This window comes from Macrobrachium rosenbergii, chromosome 15, assembly GCF_040412425.1.
Source record: "Macrobrachium rosenbergii isolate ZJJX-2024 chromosome 15, ASM4041242v1, whole genome shotgun sequence".
In the NCBI taxonomy this organism is placed as follows: domain Eukaryota; kingdom Metazoa; phylum Arthropoda; class Malacostraca; order Decapoda; family Palaemonidae; genus Macrobrachium; species Macrobrachium rosenbergii.
The window spans coordinates 28,350,744-28,357,676 of record NC_089755.1 but is presented as its reverse complement, the minus strand read 5'-3'; the positions used below and the strand labels follow the sequence as shown (position 1 = coordinate 28,357,676).

Here is a 6,933-nt window from a genome sequence, read left to right as displayed (position 1 = left end):
GTATCCCTATGATGAGCGGACGCGTAGTCCAGCTGCATTTATATCTGTGTGCTGGGTACTTTTAATCCTATAATCGCCTAGCTCCTCCTGTGTGACCCCCTCGCGATCTTGGTCTTTCTCTGCTCCCTTCTTCTTCCAGGGTGTCCGTTTTTCGTGCGTTCTCTTGCGTTTTTCCTTCGTGGGGGTCACACAGGAGGAGCTAGGCGATTATAGGATTAAAAGTACCCAGCACACAGATATAAATACAGCTGGACTACGCGTCTCCTCATTGTACGGGTACTTGATAATGTGGACTGTTTGTTCAAGAAAGCTTGTAACTTTTTCTGAATAAATACTCCATTAGATACCATCCAGTTTGAATGAGGTCCTTTTAGTAATTCTACTAATGCACAGAACAACTGTGTATGTGATAAAGTTAAAATATACATATATATATATATATATATATATATATATATATATATATATATATATATATATATATATATATATATATAACGAACAAATGAGAACGCACCATTTATCAGTTCAATTAACAGAACGATCGATACTTGACAAACCGAATGGAAAAACGATCATTCTTACTTACCTCGTTCCCATTGGCTATTCTTGTGGTGGCCTCACTCACACGACGAAGGAAGGGTCTGCTGGAAAGAAAGAAAAAGAAACAAGTTAATTAAAGAGCCGTTACAAAGGTAAATTCCTTGTCTATCAACTTAACAAGTAAAACTTGTGGCGACGTATACACTAACCACATAGGAAGGGTCTTTGCATTTTTTATGGCACTTTTGAAAATAATGGTCTCAGTCAGTGTTTGTGGACGTTATTGATATTTATTAGCCTAATAGATGTCCGACAATTGCCCAAGTGACGATACAGTCTGTGGGCCTATGTAAGCAAGCTATTTATGGAGCCGATGATATCTATTTTACCCGTAGATATATTAGGAAAAAGGGAGTAAAGGATGGCAGTATTGGATCTCAAGGATACTTCTTGATAAAGCCATTGCGGCATATACGCGCTAGTTTCATTATTGATTAATAATAACATCACACACTTGATAGGATCGTATTTGGTATGAGTTACTTTGTAATCCAAGCGAAAGTGCCTCAGACCCTTGCAGGTGTCAATGAATTGAAGAAAGCCATCCTTTTATAATAGACTGCAAGGCAAATACATATTTTGCATTCATGGATACAATTAACTGAAGAAATACAGCCTAAACAAAAATTTTGAATTCATAGATGTGGTGGTGACGAGAAATTACCCTGTAGTTGATGACATAATCCATGATATATTACCTTATTACAAGCTCTAGTAAGCGGCTTTCATCAGTAACTAATTGTTGATAGTATTTTCATTCCTCACTATTAAAAAAAAGACCATTAAAAGATATACGTACTTTAAGAAAGACGTAAAATAACAAGTCTTTAAGCAGGGTCATCATCATTCGCTGTTAAGAATAAAAAGTGGCGCCTAATGTAAATAAAGGGAAGGTCATAAATTCACTGGGATCGATTAACACCTCGGTAAAGAAAAGTCCTTAATTGACAAGCAGTTACACAACAAACAGACTCTCTCTCTCACACACACTTATCTGTCTGCTTCTTTGTTGTTCATTTAACTGTCTATTTGTCTGTCACACAGACCTTTCAGTCTGTCTGTTTGTCAAGCTTGGCATTTCCCTTGTGCACTCGTCTTATAGACACAGTCATATACATTACTTTTTCCTTCCGCCTGGCGGCCAGAATCTCACCAAAGCCAAAGGAGCTGGAAAATCTAGACAAGTCTCCGATGATCTTTTCCTGCTAATTTTAATTTTAGTTCTTATTTTTAAATATTCTTGCTTGTCTGAGTTAACTGCCTTCATATAAGTAATGTGCTATCTTCATACAATTGCCCTGGTGATAGCCATGAGCTCATGGCAGTAACAGCTTTTAGCATAATAATAAATAGATGGAACGACACAGCAGCAATTTTTGTCTTCTACCTCATATCGGCCGCGAAGATGTGAAGCATAGGAAATCATGAAATTATTGCTTTAAAATAACAGATGCTGCATATACACACGCATTTAATAGAATATATATATATATATATATATATATATATATATATATATATATATATATATATATATATATATATATATATATATATATATATACTTATAAACGTATAGTCTAAACTGAAATCATATGTCGTCAATAAAATCCATTACTTTTTAAAGTTATTTAACAGATTCCTGATGATGTAATAAAGCCTGAAACGTTGGAATAAAGAATTATGTAGAGATACTGAAAATGCTATATATTTCTAATTTATAAATATATATATATGTAATCTAAAACTGAAAGCTATGTCACAAATTAACATTTAATTTCAAAAATGCTCATTTGTAATTTATAAAGTATATGCATGTAATGCCACAAATATCATTTAATTTCAAATTTACTATGCCTTCTGAATAATTTACACCTAAAGAGAATTATACCTGATACGTGCTTCAGTGCTGGGTGGTTAAATCAAGCCACGATTCAAATTCTGGCTGGCGGAGAATCACTTATCAATCATAATTTTCTTTGAGTGTTTTTACTAGCTATAGTGAATTCGACTTTAAACAATATATGTGATTTTATATTTGTGGGTATCTGACCAAAATTCACACACTACATAAATATAAGAATTTATCAAACATATATATACCTCTACATACATATATATTATTGTTTTATACATGATAAATGCCTATTAACATGGAGTAGATTCACACTGAAATACAATATTTCTCCAAGATCAAGATGACCTAACATCAGATGATTCCTCTTGCACACATGCACCTCCTAGTGAGCATCGGAGGAACTACCTCACAAACCTGGTGATGAAAAAGAAACTCAATCTAACCCAAAAGATGAGCACTTTTCGTGGCTGAACCATTCATTTGGGAGCAAAATTATGCAGAAAAGGGATGTTATGTTGGTGTGTGAAGACTATTAAGCTTTGTTTAACTGGCATAATGCCATCCCGGAATTGTAACAAACAAATATTGTTTAAGTTAGGCTGCAAGACCTAATGGTAGCCAAGACTAAATCTTTAACAAACATTCACCATATTAACTTAAGTGAAATATATTGAATTGTTCTTATATCTAATGTGTTACTGTTGTGTAGACTAAATGTATGTGAATAACACAGGCTACACAAACTACAAAGCTCAGTTCTGGTTTTGTGGTAGCCTAGCACATGCATCTTTCTGCACCCTCCGAATGCAAAGTGCAGATTATTATATATATATATATATATATATATATATATATATATATATATATATATATATATATATATATATATATAATATATATATTATACATTATATATACATAATATATATATATATATATATATATATATATATATACAAATGTATAATACATATGTACAGTATATACACCTCGCTTTTAGTTAACATTACTGCCTCATCAGTAATTGTCTTTAAGTCTGTTATTTTCTACCTGTGTAATGTTATATTTCTGCTGCTAACTTTTCCAAGAAAGTCACTCAATCCAGGAAGACAATAAAATCTAATCTTAAACATCACCAAACAGTATCACCTCTAAAGAACTTTGATCTACAACTAAATAAGCATACTTGACATTAAAGTCGCAGATTTGCCTTGCTTTGCAATAATATTCAGCTAGCCTAGGCGTAACGTTCAAGAGTGTATATGAAGAGGGTAAATGTAAAGGAGAATGCCGCACGAAGATATTCTTTATTAATATAATTTTTTGGGTGAAACAATATAGAAAATGGTGTATATAATGCAGTACTGATGAGATAATCTGAAAAAATTACCGAGACAATGAAAAATTTGCTGCCTTGTTTGTTGTCACCGTAACCCCCAAGTGGCTGGTAAAGAATATGGCGAAGGTTCGCGGGACGCTATATTTAGTACCATCCCCTCGAAGATTAAAGTAAAAATAGAGACAAAAGACGGTGAATTTCTCAATATCTCTGTAAATGTCTCATATTATCCCGCCTATACTGCATTATATACACCACTTTCTACACTGGTTAGCTGGAAAATTATATTTTAAAAACCGATATATCCGTGCGGCCGTCTCCTTTACGTTTACCAAAAGAAATACCTATCTTAAAGAGTTCAGGTAAGAAACTTTAACATAAAAAATACGTGAATATTTACGTTTCTGCATGTTAGTGTCTTTGCAGCTAGGCTAAGCCCCTGGTTCCTCGTCGATCACACCTCAAGATCAGAGATTCATAGAACGTACAGTATCAACATTTACCGGACAGATTAGTCCGTTTATATTTCTGTTGTACGGCTCCTCTTGTTATTCTTTTTCGTCTCTTAACTCTTCAAGAACCTTCAGTCACTATAATCAAACACAGTTGATTTGTATTATATAAGTCAAGTACCTCAACTAGTTTCCCGTTTCTGCTTTCAATTACTAGCAACAATTATCTCCTTACTTCCTCTATTGAAACACGGATTCATTTGCGGGCTTTCTTAATGCCAGTCTTTCCTAAAGGTAATCACATTTTGCATGTTTATTTCGTTTTTCAGTGTAAAAGGATTCTTTGGGCTTGATTTTTTTTTTTATTTATGTGCCAAGACTATTGCTTCTAATCACAAAATTCAAACTTTGATAAGTGACAATCTTTCATGACACTATTTTCCTTGCTCTTGAAACTTTTGTCACTGTTTTCGCAAGGGTTATTTCGAAATGAGACGGTAAGTCCCTACCCGAACCTGGGAACTTCATGTACCATGCTATAGCTCATACCACGGTACTTTTAGCTTATACGTGTTTGTACCATAGAGCGTCAATCACTGGAGTGGCGACTTCCCTGCCGAGCGTGTGACCTCGGGCGGCCATATTGAAAGGTCCCGGTCCAGCTCATACCACTATACTTTATTACTATTATTATTTTTATTTTTATTATTTTTATCTTTTTAACTATTATTATCATACTACTATTATTATTATTTTACTATTATTATTATTATTATTACTTGACCCAGTTTCACAGGGACAAATTACCTCACGAAAACAGGTTGGCCTAAGCACCCCAACCATTGTGGTCAAGACCTAAGCATCTGCTCTTGGATCTAAGCAGTGTTTAGCATAAATGGTTCCTGTAAATTACAGGACTTTCTTTACATACAGTCACTAAACACTAACTAAACAGTAATGTACAATCACTAAACACTACATTCACTTACACTTGCTAAATAGACACACTTACTATACACTCACTCTCACTAAACACTCACACTTACTATACACTTACACCTAATAACACTAAATACTAGGCACTCAGTATACACTAAATGCTGACTAAACACTAAACACTCACTAAATACCCACTGTACCCGAGACACTCATTAACATTCACTAAACACTCACTTAATCCTAAACATTCATTAAACACTAACCACTCACTAAGCATTCTCTAAGCACTCACTATACACTAAACATTCACTAAGCACTCACTATACACCAACACTCACTAAACCCTAAACACTCATTAAACATTAAATACTCACTAAACCCTGAATCCTCATTAAATCCCTAAACACTCATTAAACACTAAATAGTCAATGAGCATTCACTAATCAGTCATTAAACACTAAACATTCACTAAACACTAATTTTCACAAGACATTCACTAACCACTAGCTAAACATTCACTGAATACTTACTAAACATTCACTAGACACTAACATTCACAAAACATTCACTAAACCATAAACACTCACTAAACATTCACTGAATACTTACACACTAAACATTCACTAAACAGCAACATTCACAAAACATTCACTAAACCTTAAACAATCACTAACCATTCAATGAATACTTACACACTAAACATTCACTGAACACTAACATTCACATTCACTAAACATTCATTAAACTGTAAGGACCCACTAAACACGCACTAAATTCACTAAACCCTAAACACTCACTAAACATTCACAGAATAATTACAGAGTAAACGTTCGCTGACTACTTACACAGTAAACATTTACTAAATACTAAGATGAACTAAACCTTCATTAAACCCTAAACACTCACTAAACACTTACACATTAAACATTCACCAAACCCTAAACACTCACTAAACATTCACTGCACTAAACACTGACATTCACAAAACATTCCCTGAATATTTGCACACTAAACATCCACAAACATTTATTAAACCCTAAACATTCACTCAGTACCTACACATTAAACATTCACTAAACCCTAAACATTCACTGAGTACTTCCACACTAAACATTCACTAACATTTACAAAACATTCACTAAACCCTGAACATTCACCAAACATTCGCTGAATACCTACACACTAAAATTCACTAACATTCACAAAACATTCACTAAGTCTTACACATTCACTGATCATTCCGTGAGTGCTTACACACTAAACATTCACTAACATTCACAAAACATTTACTAAACCCTAAACATTCACTGAATACTTGCACATTAAATTTTCACTAAACACTAACATTCACAAGACATTCAATAACAATCACTAAACATTCATTGAATACTTACACACTAAACATTTACTAATTTTAAAAAACATTCACTAAACACTGAACACGCAGTAAACATTCACTGAATACCTACCTACTAAGCATTCACTAACATTCGCAAAACATTCACTAAACCGTAAAAACTCACTAAACATTCACAGAATATCTACACACTAAGCATTAACTAATATTCACAAAACATTCACAAAACCCTGAAAACTCACTAACCATTCACCGAATACTTACACAATAAACATTCACTAACATTTACAAAACATTCACTAAACCCTAACACTCACCAAACATTCACTGTATACTTACAAACTAAGCAGTCACTAACATCCACAAAACATTCACTAAACCCTAA

General features: G+C 33.6%; 1 protein-coding gene across 4 annotated transcripts in view; it reads right to left on the bottom strand.

Moving 5' to 3' along the window:
* LOC136846483 (choline transporter-like protein 1) overlaps positions 1-4,289 on the bottom strand; it is an 81,177-nt gene extending 76,888 nt beyond the window's left edge. For 2 of the 4 annotated variants that reach the window (XM_067117300.1, XM_067117297.1), the window contains exons 1-2: positions 4,201-4,289; positions 590-647 (exon numbers count right to left, since the gene is read on the bottom strand). The gene's annotated coding sequence lies outside the window, so the exon portion shown is untranslated. The remainder of the gene's footprint in view (positions 1-589; positions 648-4,200) is intronic. The other 2 variants (XM_067117301.1, XM_067117298.1) reach the window with 2 other exon arrangements.
* Between the last annotated feature and the right edge of the window lie 2,644 nt (positions 4,290-6,933).